This window comes from Saccopteryx leptura, chromosome 2 (genome assembly GCF_036850995.1).
Source record: "Saccopteryx leptura isolate mSacLep1 chromosome 2, mSacLep1_pri_phased_curated, whole genome shotgun sequence".
Lineage (NCBI taxonomy): Eukaryota > Metazoa > Chordata > Mammalia > Chiroptera > Emballonuridae > Saccopteryx > Saccopteryx leptura.
This window is the reverse complement of record NC_089504.1, coordinates 41,484,754-41,503,228: the sequence shown is the minus strand read 5'-3', so window position 1 is coordinate 41,503,228 and position 18,475 is coordinate 41,484,754. Positions and strand designations below refer to the sequence as shown.

Genomic DNA, 18,475 nt, shown 5'->3' with positions numbered 1-18,475 from the left:
CTCAGAGAACAACATTTCCACTCTTAGTGCATCCTTTTAAATTGTTAAAACAGCAGCAGATGGGTGTGCTTATCTGATACCTTTCTGATGATGGATTTAGTACCTTTCTTAATGGGAGGTTTCAATGATCCGTTAAAAGTGAGCCTGAGAAAAAAGATTGAAAAGAACATATGCTACTTTCTCAAAATCAAATTTTTCCTAAACTGTAAACCTTTTCTAGATAGATCCATTTTTCCTCTGTAGCAGCTTGTTGATTTGAAACGTATACAATTGGCCCCTTAATGTCTAATTTGCTCAAGAATTTTTGGATGTTAAGTTTTTATAAATTTCCAGGAAGCTACCTTGTAGGATAGCCAGTTTCCCAGAACCTAAAACAAATTAGATTAATCACGCTAGAAACTAAATAAAAGTGCCTTGTTGGGGCCTGTTTGCGCAAGCCCAATACTTTATTCCGTTGGCCAGAAGGAAAAGAGCATCTAGGAAGGCTTAGCTGCCACCCACCCCGCACAAAAACAGCAATGTGACTCTGAGCCTCAGTGTGGCTTCATTTCAGATGGCTCTTCAAGCATTTGATCAGGTGCCAGGATCTTGTTCTCCTGCAGGAGAAAACAAACAACAGGCACAATTTTCAATGATTTTTATTTACAGATAAGCATGGTTTTCGAACACTTGAGCTCTGGACTACCAAGGCTTTGCTCTCTTTAATGCTCATCCAGCAGAGCTATTTCTGCTCCACTTGCTGATCTGCTGCTGGGCAACTCTCACCACCGCCCCTCCCGTTCTGCACCTCACTAATGTACCACATCTCCGTAGGGATGTGGCTATTGACAAGCCACAGAGAATGCATGGACCTGACAGCACCTGGCGCTTGATTTGCTGCCGTTGTTGATTTCTTCCAAGAGCTGCACACATTCTTCCCGCCATGTCGCAGGTCTGCTGCTGGACTCCGCCTTTGCCATGTGTTCCTAATCCAGTGTGCGCCAAACCCGGCCGAAGCCGCTGCACTGAGGCTGAGTTGACTCCCAGGCACTGTCATTTGATCTCTCCCCTACTCTCACCAGCATTTGGGAACTGAAAATATTTACTTTGTGTTGGCTCGACAAAACCCAGTAAATAGTAACCTTTGCAGGGCCCAAGAACACACGCCAAAGGATCTGAGGGAAGAGGGTCCGCATAGCCCTGGCTATTCTTACAAGAATGGGTTTTCTGAGCTGGGATGCAAAACTCAGAGGCTGCAACTCTCAGGTCCTTTCTGCCCCTGAAATCAGGACTGACTTGCCAGGGCTTTGAAACTGAGTAAAAGTATGATCAGCTCCCCATTTCTGTTGCTGAATCTCTTTGTGGAAATGTAGCTGAAAAGGGTTTCTCTGACCATTTTTACTGTTTCTATTACACGAGTGCTCATTCACTCATTAATCACTTCATCAGTTTTTACTGAGCTACCACCATCTTCCAGACTCTATTCTGGGTGCTGGATATTCAGTAATGAACAAAAAATATATCTAATTTCAAGAAAATAAAAACAAATAGAGTAATTTTAGATTGAAACATATATGAAAGAAACAAAGGAGGGGATTTGATAGAGAACAACTATGGACCCTTGTTAGATAGGGGGTGACTGCAGCCTCCTCTGAGATGCTATTTGACTTAAGACCCAAAGTAAAAGAGGAGCCATGAGGAAACCGGTAAGCTTGGTTTTAAAGCAAAAGGAACAGTAAAGGTAAAGACCCTACTGGAACAGGAAAGGTCTTTGTGTTACCAAGGAATGGAAAGGACGTTAGAGTGCCAGGGACTAAATGAAAAAGAAGAATGGCATAGTACCATATTTTTTAAGCTACCATCATATTAATTTTTTATTGTTGTGCATGACACTACACCCATTTAATCACCAGGCACATAGGTTTGATGTAAGCATGTGAATTTCTTAATTTTATGAAATCAAGAAGCAGCAAAGTGAAGTGCTGTTACCATCTCCAAAGAAGCACTGAAATGGTATAGCACAGGAGGCTTGGTGACTCTATGATACACGGCCATAAAACAACCTGCTCTAAATTTTAGGTACTTACATCCTATATGTCTTTGGAATCATCATCTTTTAGAATTTCAAGTTGTCAGCATGCAGCAACTCACCAAGTGAGCCCAGAGTCATTTTAAGTTGAAATGACAGTTGGCATCATGCAAGATAGCTCACGTAGCTTGTACTCTGCCAGACCTGGCTGGGCAGGAGTTCTGTCTCTGTCCTCTCTTCTGCGTCCTTGGGAGGGTCACTCGCCCGAGTCTCAACTTCCTTGTCTGTTAAGTGGAGATAGTAACACATAGTTCCTAGTATAAATATTGTGAGCTAATATATGAAAAAATAATTTTTTAATTGCATGATGACTTTTACATCTCATTCAGTGACTAGATTCTTATTAAATTACAGTCACAGACAAATGATGGTTTGGGGCATGATTACCCAAACAGTGGCTTCTGGTCTGAGCACTTGTCATCTGAGTCGATTAATATAAAAAGCAGAATGGTATGTGGGGAAGATGAGCAAAACTGCTCTGAGAACATTCCAGGGAGAAGCCCAGTTAGAAAAGAGAATTGGTTCTGCCTCTTAATTAAGGGTCACATCGGCTGGGAAGCTGGGCCAGTCAGATACAGCTGGCTCAGGTAGGGGTGCCAGGCGCCCAGCGGCGCTCACAAATTTTGTCTCATGTTTTCCACCTGTCTCCAGCAGCATTTGTTAGCCCAGTCATGCCTGCTGTGATTTCACGTTGGAGGGTCCTTAAAGATTCCTGGAATTATTTATTCCATTAGATCCATCCTGACAAATGCTAAGTAATTTTGTTACCATTGGGATCGGGGGGGGGGGGGCCCATCTCTTCTTTTATAAAATGAGTCATAGGCTCTAAAGGATCACTTCAGTTTCTTCAGACTCGAGCATTAACATGCTCATGCGTCTGTGAGTGTAGTATGTTTATGTACATCTTGCTGTTAGAGTTAAGAAAATCGATGGCCCAGAGCAGCTAGTTCATTTTGCTTGAATTTCTTGAGCCAGATGCCAAAAAATTATTCTTCTTTGGATTAGGAGGTTTTAAAACATCAGCCAGATCCTTATTTTTCCTCTGAAAGTATAATTATTTATTAAAAATTAGACAATGAATTGTTCAGTAACTAAAGAAGTAACAATAGTGGAAAGTTTTTTATTATGTTTGCCAAGACACACAGAGGACCAATGTCTATCTATTGGTGTTATTCTCTACCCAGTGCATGTGGTTACAGCAATTTTATAACTTTTGTCACCTTATAGGACATACTTCTCATGCTTGTTATTAATCATTGCCTTAGTTCTTGAATATTTTCACTCTAATATGTGGCTTTTGTGTCAAGTTCAAGGAAAAAGTTGCTCGAATTTTTAATAGGATTATATTAAATTAGTAGACTAATTTGAGGAGGACTTACATCTCTATGATGTTAGTTTCTTCTACAAGGACTTGACATGTTGGCCAGGCCAACATGTCTTCTGACTGGGCTAATTATAAAATTAACAGAGACAGATTAACAGGAGAAAAATTAAAGTGTAATGCGTGCTGATGGGGAATTCACATAGGCACGATAATTCCACGGAAATCCCAAAGACAGTGAAACAATATTGGGTAATATAAGACAAGGGGTTCATCCCTGGCCGGTTGGCTCAGCGGTAGAGCGTCGGCCTGGCGTGCGGGGGACCCGGGTTCGATTCCCAGCCAGGGCACATAGGAGAAGCGCCCATTTGCTTCTTCACCCCCCCCCCCCCCACCCTCCTTCCTCTCTGTCTCTCTCTTCCCCTCCCACAGCCAAGGCTCCATTGGAGCAAAGATGGCCCGGGCGCTGGGGATGGCTCCGTGGCCTCTGCCCCAGGCGCTAGAGTGGCTCTGGTCTAGGTAGAGCGATGCCCCCTGGTGGGCAGAGCGTCGCCCCTGGTGGGCGTGCCGGGTGGATCCCGGTCGGGCGCATGCGGGAGTCTGTCTGACTGTCTCTCCCCGTTTCTAGCTTCAGAAAAATACAAGAAAAAAAAAAAAAGGAAAGACAAGGGGTTCAAAAGAACGTAATGGGAGAACTGGATTTCAGCAGTGAAATGGGCGATTTACAGGTAGTTGGGGAAGAGGGGACCGTACAGGGCAAGAAAATCCTTGCTAGGCCACTCAGAGATGATGGGACACTGGGTATCTAGCGAACAGGTGGTTGCCTGAAGCACTCCTGTTTACTAAGGCTACATCCCAAGCTCTCCTTCCTGAAGCAGGTTTCTCTGTCTTAATCTCTTGGGCAGGAAAGGGAAGGCAAGTCAAAGTTTCTTTCCGAGTCATTTATTTCTTAATAACTTGCTTAAAATCAACATCCCAAAAAAGCAGCTTCAGGTGCCAACACTTTGATCCCTTCAAAGTTTTTTGTTTATGTATAATGTTAAACTGAACTGTCTTTATATCTCTTAATAAAGTTATTGAGAAGTATTTTGTGTTTATGCTACTTGGCAAGTGAGGCTAGTATATCTTCCAACTGATTATTTCTGTTCATAAACTAATGTATATTAATTTTGTGGTTGCCTGCCTGCCTGAATACATATACATTTATATATACATATATATCTCAAATATTTATGTATCTGTATGTATCATATATATATCAAAATCCAGAAAACATAAATAACTGCCATAAATCAATAAGAAAAAACATAAAACATAATAACAAATCTGACAAAGACTAGAAGCAGGGAATTCACAAACTAAGAAAATTAAATAGCCGGTAAATGTATGAAAAAATAATTCTACCTCATTAGTAATTAGAAATATTACTTTATGTGCCAGTGTAAAACAGGAGATGTCCTTTGGAACAATAAGATCTGCAATACTAGATGCCGATGAGAATGGGGCAGAGCAGGAGCCTCACACCCCTAATGCAATTATCAATGTGTATGGCCACTTTGGAAAACAAGCTGGCAACATCTGTACTGCTTCATTCATCTCCACCTCAACCCCTCCTATCTAGCAATTCTACTCTAAGTATATATTTTTAAAAGAAACTCTTGCATCTGTATACAAAAAGACATAGTATAAAAGTGTTTAGTGAAGTACAGTGTGTAATAGTAAAATCCGTCAAAAATCCCAATGTTCATTAGTGTAGAAAAATTAGGACCAGAGGCGGATTTAACAGCAGGCGCACCAGGTACGCCCTGGGCCCCGACTTCTGAAGGGCCCCGCAAAACCCCAACTTTACACTTTTTTTTCTAATGATACCAAGTTTGGTTTCATATGTATAATTTTAACATTAATAGTACACAATATTTTTAAATTTATTTAAAAATATGGTTAACATGTATTTTTATTTTCCCTGTTTCTCTTTTCTTTAAGGGGCCCAATATTTTCTTCTGTGCCTGGGGCTTCAACCAACCTTAATCCACCTCTGATTAGGACATAGAGAGGTGGGCAAAAGTAGGCTTGCAGTTCATACAGCTAAATAATACAAGAATAAAATATGAGTTTTGCATACTCAGAACTGTAAACTGACTTTTGTCCACCCCACTATGAGGGACTACTGTATGGTTACCAAAATGAAAAAGTTTCATCAGTATTGCCTTGGGTAACTACCGAAACAGTGCTGGGTGAAAAACCAAATAACAGAATTTTATGTTCAGAATGATGCAATTTGTATACATTTTAAAAATATGGAAACAGTGCCGTTCTTAGGCACATGTTCATATGGGAGCAATGTACAACGTGGACTGGAAGAACAGCACGCCATGTCGTGGGAGGGAAAGGGACCAGAGACCAAAGTTCTGCCACCCTGAAGCTGCCCTTTGGGATATTGATTTTAAGCTGGTTATTAAGAAACAAAAGACTCACTAAGAAACTTCAACCCTCCCTCCTCCCCCTTTCTGCCCAGGAGATTCAGACAGAGAAACCTGCTTTAGGAAATAGGAAAAGGAGCTTTGGCTTAATCACCTTAAAAATCTTCACCTTGGCATTAGTCAGCATGACTCCAAGCCTGTTAGCTAGATACCCCAGGTCTCCTTGTTTCTGGGTTGCCTAGCAACAATTTGCCTGCCATGGATGTTTCGCTTTTCCCCAACTACCTGTAAATTGCCCATTCTCACTTCTGAAATCTAAGATCTCGTCCCCACCTTTCTCCTTTGTCCAAAAATATCCTGCAGACCCATTGTTGCCTCACTGTCTTTGGAACGTTCATGCGTGTGTGAATTCTCCACACACAGGCATTAAAAATCTGATTTTCTCTTGTTAATCCATCTTTGCTAATGTGATTATCATCCCAGAGAGAAGAACTCAGAAGGTGTGAGGAAAAGTATTAATTTTTTTAGCCCCCACAATAATGATCAGCTTGACCGGGAAAGGAAGGAAGAAAGTGAGGGAATTGGAGAGAGAGAGAAAGAGAAAGAGAAAGAGAGAGGAGACTTCAGTTGTAATATTCTTGTCTTTCATTAAAAATAAACTTAAGCCTTAATGACGATATCTTAGCACTTACTATTTATGAATTTTAGGTATGCAGGTGTTTCCTTATTCTATCTTGAACCACTCTGTTTTTTTGTGGGGTTTTTTTACTTAAGAAATTATAGCTTTTGCTTGCACCAAGTAGCAGGCTCCCCTCTAAGGTAACCCCCTGCCAACTTCACTCATAGATCACCTGTCTAACTACACATCTAAGCTTTCACTTTCCCAGTTCTCTCATGTGGCCTTATTTACCTACCACTGTATCTCTGTCAGCAAGTGTCCTTTTTGCTTTCCTTGTAACCATTTGCCCTCCCAGCTTTCCATGAGAGTGTAAGGTATAGGAGGGCGAAGACCTAGCCTGGCTTCTACAGTAGGCTGGAGAGCATGCTTGGCTCTCAGTAGGGACTCCCTATTGAGTGAATGAACATTGCAGTTGAAAGCAAAAAGCAATTTGCTTCCTTAGCTCTTCATCAGCTCTTGGATACAGCTACCTGCAGTAGTTCCCAGCTTCCTTTCAGGTCAAAGTGAAAAAGTTTTCTCTTTTCAGAAATGAACAAAGATGAGATCATACACACTTCTGAAATTTTTGTATTATTGCATTTTTCCTACTCAGGAAAAAGGTCTTCTGAAAATCATGGTAGGACGTCACTCCAACTAGCTTGACCTCCTCTCCCCAGCCAGAATCTGCCTCACACCTTGTAGGCCTACTCTACCTAAAAGGTACTAGGGGATTCTGTAAGTCACTCAAGGACTCTGTGTCTTAAAACTACCAAGTACCCCCCCCCCCCAAAAAAAAAAAAAACTACTAAGTACCCAAAACATATTCAAATAAAATAGGAGAGAGAAAATAATGGGTGATAAGTCAAAAGGTTCAGACTTCCAGTTATAAAATAAGTCCCGTGGTTGCAATGTACATCATGGTGGCTATGGTTAATACTATGTTGTATGTTTGAAAGTTGTTGGTCTGGATGGATAGTTCAGTTGGTTGGATTATCATTCCAAAGTGTAGAAGTTGCCTGTTCAATCCCTGGTCAGGGCACATACAGGAACAGATTGGTTCCTGCTTCTCTCTCTCTCTCTCTCTCTCTCTCTCTCTCTCTCTCCTGCTTTCTCTCTTGCTGAAATCATTAAATTAAAAAAAATATTTTTTTAAAAAGAAAGTTGCTATGAGAATAAATCTTAGAAGTTCTCATCATAAGAAAATTATAACCATGTGTGATCATTCCAGACTTATTATGATGATTTTTTCACAATAGGTACAAATATGGAATCACTGTTGAACACTTAAAAACTAATATAATGTTATATGTCTATTATATCTCAATTTAAAAATTAAATAAAACAGGAAACTTTCAACAGAGCTTAATATTATAACTTTATTACATAATAATATAAACCACTATATATTTGCTAAAAATAGATTATTTTATTGATTTGTTTGCCCTTGTATTATTCTTTGATATTCCTTATTACCTTATGTAGACTTAGTTGTTCTACTTATATTTACATTTTAAAAATCATATTTTAAGTGAACCACCTGTATAGAACATTGCACTGTTTTTAAGGATAATATTCTTAAAAATATGAACAATGTCATTATAACAATGATGTATCATTATATTTACCCCATTTAGCTGAGTTCTTTAAAATTTGTCTCAAACACATGTTACCCATAACAATATCTTTACAAATGCCAAGATTAAGGTGCTTTGCATGATATGATATGCATATTTTTTCTGGAATGACTTTTGTTTTAAATACCAACTTATGAAATTGCATATGGCTTAAAACTTTTAGGTGGACAAATGTCTAGTTTCTATTATTGGGACCATTGTGGTGCATGTTTCTGAAAGATTTGTTGAGCATTCTCCTCTAGCAGGAGGGAAAACAGACCAGAGTCCACTGGAAACCTGGCCCTGAGCCGCTGAGAATGAGGAAGAGGCTGGAGCAGAAGGGCCATTTGTCTTTGTTATTAGGAAATAAATCAACCTTTGTTTTGCTGGCCAAACTCAAGGAATGTCATTATTACCAAATAAATTGTGTCGTTACAAATCAATCAAGCCACCTTTCATTTAAATGTGAATCGCTTTAATTGTCTGGGCTTCAGACTTGATTCCACTCCATGGAAACAAATGATGAGATATAGAGATCATTCAAACTCTACATTTGGTACAAAATGTTCTACAAAAAGAAAAAAAAAATTTTTTTTAGATTAGTCAACAAACTAACTCATCATTCAATATTCTCTCTTCATGAAGGGGGTGTCACAGAGCTTTCCTTGTGAGTATAAAATCAATCTGGCAAAAAGTTAGATGTTGCCTTTCTCAGACTGTAGCAAAAACGATATACTCTGAGATACCATGAATGAGGCATTTATGTCTGATTACCATTTGCGTATTTTAAGATCCTTTCTCTAATGATAAATGGAAAACTAAGGTGTAAGCCTTCACGTATATTTGGATGAACTTTCCCAAGGATCTAAAAACCGGGTAGATGGCAATTTACTTTTAATCAAGTTTTAATCTACCTTTTGCTAAACAGGGACCTCATAACTACAGCAACCGTAGGTTTTAAGTTCTGCTGTGGGAATGTTTTTTTCTATAATTTCATTAGTGTACAGTTCTCTAAGCAGCATAATTAGGAACTAACGATGCTGCTCAACCAAAAGATTGCCCCATTTCCCCTCTCGTTTTGGCTCTAAGTTCTCACACTGTCCTTTCTCTGTGACCTCTCTCCCACCTCTGACCTCCTCCCCAATTTTCACCCTTGCTTTAACAATTGATTTATGACGGGCTCACGGAAGGGTCAAGCTCACTTTTATGGTTTGCTTAAAATATTTCTTTTAGAGTGGGCGTCAGAAGTGGTCTTCAATCCTGCTAAACAGTTTCCCTAAGACCTCGGAAGAGCTTCCTCTACTGCCCATCACTGCACCTTAGTTACATCTTTTGTACTTGTGAAGAGAAACTCATTAAATAAGGCGATTTTAAGACTTTTATCAAAATGAGTAACTGATTAAAATGTGGGATTGGTTTTTTCCCCCTCTGATGAGAATATCTGTGAAGGCATATATAACTCAAAGTAGGGAGGTGTAAGGGGAAGAGAAGAAAAAGCCACTAAGAATAATTATAAGCCTAGTGTTATTTTTTTTACGGGATCTATTTTTCCTTTACGTTTGACAGTTGGATCTGCGCTGGCACTGCAGCCTGCGGATCTATTGGGTATATTCTTACGTTCATCGCCTCAGCAGTGTACTTCACCCTTTTGTTTAGTTTGACTTCCTGTTGTTGTTTCGATATACTAAGTTCATTGTCGAAGTTAGAAATGCTTTTGAAAAACTCTGGTTAATGGAACTGATAATTTTTTGTTTTATGTTTTGAAAATGTTGAAAATAGAAAACAATTTGAAAGGTATAAAGCAGGGGGGAGGAGAGTAAAGAGGGATAAATATATATCCCATGTAGGTGGGATATAGAGCTGAGATTCCTGGACATAGACAAAAGTGAAATGGTTATCCAGAGGAGGGGTGGGGGGAGGGAAGTAAAGAGGGACAAATATATGGTGTGAAAAATTATTTGACTTTGGGTGATGGGCACATGATGCAATCAACAGTTCAAATGTTATAGAGATTTTCACTTAAAACCTATGTGCTCTTATTGATCAATGTCATCCCATTAAATTTAATTTCAAAAATTTAAAAAAAATTATAAAAAAGAAATATACTAAAAAAGAAAGAAGAAAGGTATAGAGCTATTTATTTTTAAATTTATGTACAAGCCAAAGACCAAATTGTACCTAAAAATACAGGGGATTAAGTTAAGATTTCTGGCCTAAAAGTTAATACAGCCTTAATGTTCTAATTTGGACCTTAACATTGAACTTTAGGTTGTGAAATATTTGCTGCCCTGGTGAGCTTTCCTTAAATAACACCATATGATACCTCTATAGATGGCTTTCCCAAACTTATTGATCTCCCCCCTCCTCAGTCATTAAAAATGTGATTTATTAGTCTGACATTTTTAATGGGGCAAAGCTCAGAGGTTTATTGCAATGGCTTTCTCGCTTCCACGCTGCCCTCAGCTGCCACCAGGGCACAAAAGCAGTCAGGAGAACTACGCGGCTTCTAATAAGAAACGGGCTCTTTTTTTTTTTTTTTTTTTTTTTTTAACTGAACAACAACCTCTACATATTTAAAGTGTTTTACACCAATTACATAGCAATGAATTGATTTTTCCCATTTCACTCTTCTCTTTTATGTCAGGCGAGGTATTCCCTCTTCTAATTAAATGCCGTCGTTTTCTTGGTGTGAGGTTTGGCAGGCCTCCAGAAGTGAGCAAGCTTGCACTGAGGGGTCTGCTGTCAACGGTCCGTGTGATCTCAGACAAAAGAGTAGGTCCCTGACCCACGGCCTTCTTCAGCCCCGGATGGAGACAGGGCCACGCACTAGGAGTCCCTCACGCGTGAAATTGCAGATCCAGCCATCTAAGTACTACTGGCCTGCTGTATGAACAATAGTCCAGATTAGAGGGCTGTGGACTCTCTCCTCCCTTTTTGGTCTTAGCAGTCATGGATCTTTATGAATGGAAGCGCATATATGTGCCCACCATCCGGTTTACATCCCTACCTCTGGATTCTGGCAGGTGCCAGAAGAAATCTAGGGCCAGAGGGTGAACAGCATGTCAGCAGCAGGGGGTGTGCAAATGAACGAATGGTGTGGGCTGGATTCTTGCCCCAATTTGAACCTACTGTCCCCCTAGAACTATGTAGTCCTTTTTCCTGCAGCTCCTTCTGGCAATGCATGTCTAATCTGCATGGATTTTATTATTCGGAGCCGGATAAAAGAAGGAGGACAAGGAAAAAGAGGAAGAGAAGACATGAAGTGTTTTGAGAGCTATGCTTTTTTTATTTTAGCCTATTTAATTAGCTACCACACCATGTATATGGCACAAACCCAGAATGTTAGCTTCACATCTTCAGGAGGCTAAGTCAGAATCCCTTTTTTTAAATTTTGCATTCACTTCAATGGTAGTCACACGTACACAACCAAATAAACACTACGAGATGAGAGGGACCTGGCACAGCCCTCTCTGCAAACGAAAAATGGTTGCATTTCAGATCTGTCAGAATGAGTATGTTCTAGGTTACCAGGACTGCTCCTGAAATTTTTTAACTAATGCTTCTGAAGCAAAAATGTGGTACCAGTACTCATTTTATGATGAATTATAAAATATCTCAGTTTTTACCTCCCTCTCACCTTTCAAAAAAGTTTTATTGATTGACTTGAGAGAGAGAGAAAGGGAGAGAGAGAGAGAGAGAGAGAGAGAGAGAGGCTGGAACATCAATTTGTTTCTGTATGTACCCTGACCAGCAATTGAACCCACAGCCTTTGCTTAGCGGAATGATGCTCTAATCAACAAAGCTAACTGGCCAGGGTCCTCCTTCTCACTTTTCAATATCACTTTCTTCTCGCAACTAAATATGAATGAGGTGTCAGTGGTCGCTGCGGGGAAGCAGATATTGACCAGGACACTGCCCTTGCCCTGTGATGAGGTTTCTCCAGGAGGAAGGTGCCTGGTAGAGGTCCCCATGTTTCAGGAGCAGTCCTGATTAATATCTGTTGTCTCTTGTGTTGATTAGCAACCCCTATTTTCCTCTCAAGAGTGTCCCAGTTTGTCTGAGACAAGGGACTCTTCACTGATGTGGAGTGGGAAGGGAATTCCACTTTGGAGTCAAATTCTTGCCCTTAGTGCTGAAGGGTGACCACAGAGAAGACCCATCTGTATCACACGTTTCAGAGTCATGCAGATCTGAGTTTGATTTGGGACTCAGTCAACATGCTTCAGAAACATGAACTTTAACAAATTACTTAACGTCACTGAGCCTCAAATTGCTCACCTATAAAATGGGATGGATGATAACCATCTATAACAAATGATTAAATATAAAGTACCCAATATCAGTGCTTGTACAAGTCATAAGTTAGTATTTCCTTTCCCTAATTCCTGCCTCATAAGTGTAATAGCAAAATAATTTTTCAATCTAAATTATGTCTTTCCTGCTACACATTATATCTGAGAGAATAAATCTATGATGTAATGAAAGTCAGAGATTAGACTACTGTTTCCAGTTCAGCCACTGACTTGTTCCCTGTTGCTTGTAAGTTGTACAAGTTGTCTAATTATTGCACATAACAAGGCCAGTGATAACAACAAAGACTACTGGAAGGTTAGTCTCTCTTCAGGGTCCAGTGAAAAATGAAAATGTGGGTTCCTTAGTCAAAAGCAGAGAAAAGTGAATTTAAATGTATAAAATATATAGCTTTTTCCTGTCTTCCACTGTCTCTCTTCTCAGCTTGACATGGCATTTTTAAAATTTGCTATTTAATGTCATTCTAACAACAACAACAAAAAAAAACTAAAACTTTAAAATATTATCATGAATTTTAGTGTTTCTCTTTATAATTCAGCATACTAGTTTTAATGCAAATACAAGAGCATTTATGGCCCTAGCTGATTAGTTCAGTGGTAGGGCATCGGCCTGGCATATGAATGTCCTAGGTTTGATTCCCAGTCAGGGAACACAGGAGAAGTAACCATCTGCTTCTTCACTCCTCCCCCTCTCCCTTCTCTTTCTATCTCTCTTCTCCTCCCACAGCCATGGCTCAGTTGGAGCAATTTGGCCCTGGGTGCTGAGAATGGATCCATGGCCTCACCTCAGGTGCTAAAATAGCTTGGTTGCTGAGCAACAGAGCAACAGTCCCAGATGGGCAGAGCATTGCCCAGTAGGGGGCTTGCCAGATGAATCCCGGTCTGAGTGCATGTGGGAGTCTGTCTCTCTGCATCCCTACTTCTCCCTTAAGAAAAATTAAAAAAAATTTTTAATTAAAAAAGAGCATTTATGTCATATGCAGAATTGCCAAAATTATACCACTAATATTTCACTCCCATTAGAATAGTGCATATGCTGCATAAAGTATGTGCTCATTCTGCTCACGCTCCCTACCATCAGCTCACAGTTGAGTTTGGAAGGTCTGAAAGGAAAAAGCACTATAGGCAATTTGATTCTTCTCTTTCCTTCTATGTTATCACTTGCAGGACTAAGTGAGGGCTATCAAGGAAGCAAGGTGAAGATAAAAGGATCTGACAGGGTTCCTGGGGCATTTGTGTTTTTTAGAATGCCGCTTTCTTCTTTCTGTACTCAAAGAAAGTTCTGGGTCAAACAGGAAGTGTGGCCCTTGGGGCTGTACATGTCCTTGCCTACTCGGTCATAGGTAAAACACTCTGAACTTGGAATACCTTTGAGGCTTGCTGAAATCCAGCTCATTGCTGGCCCACCAGAATTCTGTGCTTATGGTGCATTGCAGATGCAAACAGGGAGGCTAGGAAAGGCAGCCACACATGTTGCAGGTGTCTCCTCTGTTCAAGGGCATACTACTTTGTCCCATAAGACCCCACTTACGAAATGCAAGTTCAAAGACAAAATGATTCAGAATCATCAAAGTGACAGTACAGCATTAAACCAGGTGTGGAACCCTTTAGAACCTGCAGTCCTATGATAATGCACAGGGCACATTTGCTGAGCTGGTCCTGGTCAGCAGACATTGTCAAATATTGTGTTAAATAGTGGTTTAACACAAATATGTTTTTCATTTGTGTTTCCATCTGATGCAGATCAGATGGCTCTACTGTGCGACTCTCCTCAAGCTATGACTTCTTTCATCTGATAATGACTCCATCCTCAACACGTGGCCTCCACAAATGCTGTAACATGGAAATAGAGGGAGTGTGGAGGTTCGTTCAGGGATTCCCATGGCCAGTCCTGGAAGTAATATCTGCTCACCTTGTATTGCCTAGAATGCAGGCAGGTGACCTCCAACTAACTGAAAAGGAGATTGGGAAATATCATTTTATATGTGCCCAGAAAGAAAGGACAATATTTGATAAGAATCTATTTAGCATCTGCTTCATTTTGGAAATAATATGATGACCCAATTAAAAAAAATGTTATTTTTACTTCCTTATAGACTAGATATTACCAAGGAAAATCTGATGAGTTATTCTTTCTTATTTAAGGTAACATCTATTTCAACTTGGGTTTGAGTCCCAGGCTTTGTATTGGTGAGTGAAGTAGCGTGCATATTTTAGCTAGCCTTCAAGGAAATGTTAATTTAAATAACATTTGATCATATTAGCAAAGTCAACAACATTGACTGTGCATTTGTAATATATATGAGCACAGAGGTAGGCATTATGTAGAAGTGGTATACACTTTCTTTGAATAGGGTATACACATGCACACACATGCACACACATGCACACACACATTCACATGCGCACATATATGATTATCAACCCCCATCCCCTTATCCCAACCCATAGCTCCAAAAACTATGAAGAATTAGAAAGTCAAAATTAGCTCTCATAAAACAACAGTGAACAAATGTGGGAAATCCACAATTAAATGCTCAGTGGTAAGGTCCTGACCATAAAGTAGATAAACTTTCAGCTTATCTACTGAATTGATCTCATTTTGTTTGGTGGAACAGATCGTGTTTTATTTTAAAGTCTGAACCAACATTTTAAAAATTGAAAGATGTTATTAGACAATGCTCTTGGACAAATAGAAAATCTGGCAACACTGAGCTGGTATTCTCCCATGGTTGTAACCAATGCAGTTTCATGCTGGCTGGCCCCTTGAGATGGGGCCTGCCTCACTAATTCACCACAGGTTCAACCCCTCCCTGTTGTAGCCTCACAGTAAAGAATCATTGATTGCCAGTTGTCATGTGGTCACAATGTTTTTTTCCTCATATTTGAAAACTATTTCTTTATACTCACATCTCCACCAAAATTAGGAAAAATAGAACAAAAATATCTTGTTTTATGAAATATTGGAGACAGCTATTTCTTTATGAGGTTGATAAATAGTTTTAAACATTTACTATATAAAAACAGTGTGTCTGCATCCAAAAAATATAACCTGACCCCCTTTGCATCACTACCCTGGTTTGGTAGACACTTAAAAGAAACAATTTTATGAATTTCGATATCATATAACTCACCCATAGTAAGTGTACAATTCAATGATTTCAGTCAACTTTGAGACGAGCAGCCATTACCCCATTCAAAACTTACAGAGTATTTCCATCACCTGAATCATGCCCTTGTGTTTGTTCATTTACAGCCATTTTCTCCTCCTGCCCTGATCCCTGGTCTGCTTTCTTTCTCTATCCAAGACACATTTGAGTTGTCAAATCACAGAAGAGAGGGGCATCTTTCCAGTTGTACAGAGGAAGGGGCTGCTCTATGAAGAAGGCAAGACTGTACAGATGGTGACAAAAGAGAAAGGTATCTAAGACTACTGACATTTTTCGCCGAACAGCAATTTGCAATACCAGCTTCTTCTATGGAACAACATCCTTAGTGGCTAATGACACTGGCCAGTAAAATTGCCTCTGAATTTGTGATGTAGTAAGTTGAAATTTTAGGGAAAAAATATAAATTATATCATATGACTACATTTATGTTTTTCATTGTTACTTATAAACAAAATAAGGAAAATGGATGATATACAAATCAGAGGTCTCTGACTGGCCTTTCTTCTTTCTACCTAGTTGGGAATCAGAGGGCCTTGAAGACCCAAAGCAGGTTGTCCATCCTGACTGAACTATGAAAGGTTATGCTAACTCCCAAAGAGTCCTCCATTTTCAGATCTCAAAGCATTTATAATCTGAATCCCTCATTAAGAAAAATTATCGGGCCCTGTCCGGTTGGCTTAGTGGTAGAGCGCCGGCCTGGCGTGCGGAAGTCCCGGGTTCGATTCCCGGCCAGGGCACATAGGAGAAGCGCCCATCTGCTTCTCCACCCCTCCCCCTCTTCTTCCTCTCTGTCTCTCTCTTCCCCTCCCGCAGTGTGGCAAAGATGGCCCAGGCGCTGGGGATGGCTCCTTGGCCTCTGCCCCAGGCGCTAGAGTGGCTCTGGTCGCAACAGAGCGACGCCCCGGAGGAGCAGAGCATTGCCCCCTGGTGGGCAGAGCGTCGCCCCCTGGTGGGCGTGCCGGGTGGATCCCAGTCGGGCGCATGCGGGAGTCTGTCTGACTGTCTCTCCCCGTTTCCAGCTTCAGAAAAAATACAAAAAAAAAATTATCAAGTTTTCTCCTGCAACATTTGTTGTGCTATTTAGTTCTTGTCTTTGTATACTTTCTGTTGTGTTTATTATGTCACCCTGAATCAGTATTTCCTTAACTCATGGGCAATTATAGTTTCTAAAACATTTTGGTATTCTTTTCATAAAAACTTTATCTTTGGCATACCTTTTAGATAGTTAATAAAACTTGTTAAATAATAAATGTCACTTATGAAGTACAATAAGGGATTATAATTAGGTAATTCTGCAGCTTTAAATGCAATAAAAATAAAATGAGCTGGTTGAGTGGTTATAGACAAGATTTAGAAAGGGTTTTTTGTTGTTTTTTTTTCCCATCATTGCAAGTAGGACCACTAAAACAGCCCAATAGAAGAGTTTGGCCTGCTTATATTAGTATTATAACAACTCAATTAGACAAATGGTTCAATTAATACATTGTTAGTAGGTTGGCCATTTAGTCAATTAAACAAGAAAGCCAGGGCTGGCCACTATTCTATTGCTTCTAGGGTTTTTTGTTTTTGTGTTTTCCTCTTGCTATCTTGGTGTCTGTGGGGCAGCTGTGTTAGGCTTGCTCGCTGGTTTACGGCTGCAGGCCCTTTGCCTGATTAGTGTGTGAGCACGTGGCAGCACCATGTGTGTATGGGTGCTTGCGCTGGGGGGTGGGGGGGATTATGGATGCGTGGATTGCCTGGGCACCACTGTGAGGGGCCATTTTGCTGTTTGTTTGCCTGAGAGGCAGTTTCCCCTGCCTGTGTGCTTGTCTGGCCGTTGTGAGACTTTATAAAGGGAATGGCCCAACCCTTTCCTGCTCTGCAGTTTTTCTACCATCTGCCCGAATCCAATGTGGACCTGCCTGGCCTTGGCCACCGGCATGACAGTGTCCCGCTGTGGTTTCACTTGTGCCTTTCTACCTTTACTACCCTCGACCTTTTCCGTATCTCTCTCTCTCTCTCACTCCAACCCCTCTCTAAAGCCTTCTCTCCTCTACCTTTTCTCTAAGTCTCTCTCTCTCTTCCTTCTCATCTTTCTCTCTGTCCCTCTTCTTCCTCACTCTAGGCATCAGTCTCCCCCCCCCTTACTCTTTCTCTCCAGCTCCCTCTGAACCTTTCCCTATCTCTGCGTGTCTCAATCTCCCTCTCTCTCTCTCTTCTCAGTCCTTTTCTCTGTGTGTCTCGACCTCTCTTTCCCTTCTCAGTCTCTCCACGCGACACACACGCTTCTCTTCCCGACCCCTTTGCCATTTGCATCTCTGCTGTGGCCTCTGTTGGCCCTGGGACCCTGGCTGGCCCGTACAGGGTGAGCATTTTCCAAGTTCAAGGACATTTTCAGAGTGCCAGTCCTGGCTTCCCTCACACAGCAAGTTCAGGAAGTCAGTTGTGGGTTCAAAATGGGTCATATGAGACAGACAGATAGCCCTTAACTTCCCACAGAGAGAAGCTATTTGTGCTAATAAATGGGGCGGGGGTGATGAAAGAACTAAAAGAAAAAATAGTAAGCTCTCCACACAAAAAAAGAACTGAAATATTTTAGAGCAGATGGAAAAGTCACATCATAAAATCTTAATCTTTGTTGAGGCAGACAAAATTTGTTTTTAGAAGCCATTTACTAAGGAATAGTCCATATATTTGAATGAGCTGTGATTCTCAATTAAAAGTATATAATTCATCCTTTTTAAGAAGTGTGATGTTTGTCTCTCAAAATATCAGGACACTATTCAAATATCCATAAACCCATTCATTCCAGCCCAGGCTATAACTTAACTAGAGAAACCACAAGTGGAAGAGGATTTACCTTGTAAATGTTTTTGTATTTTAACCTTATCTGTTATCCTCCGTCAAGACACTTAGAGATCTTGAAAATAAACATT

The 18,475-nt window shown here is 40.4% G+C and overlaps 1 long non-coding RNA gene across 1 annotated transcript; it reads right to left on the bottom strand.

The window, feature by feature from the left end:
- Positions 1-427: 427 nt before the first annotated feature.
- On the bottom strand, positions 428-993 carry LOC136392985 (uncharacterized). Its single transcript, XR_010749013.1, has 2 exons — positions 862-993; positions 428-596 (listed from the first exon to the last, which is right to left on the bottom strand). It is a non-coding gene; the product is annotated as an uncharacterized lncRNA (long non-coding RNA).
- Positions 994-18,475: the final 17,482 nt, after the last annotated feature.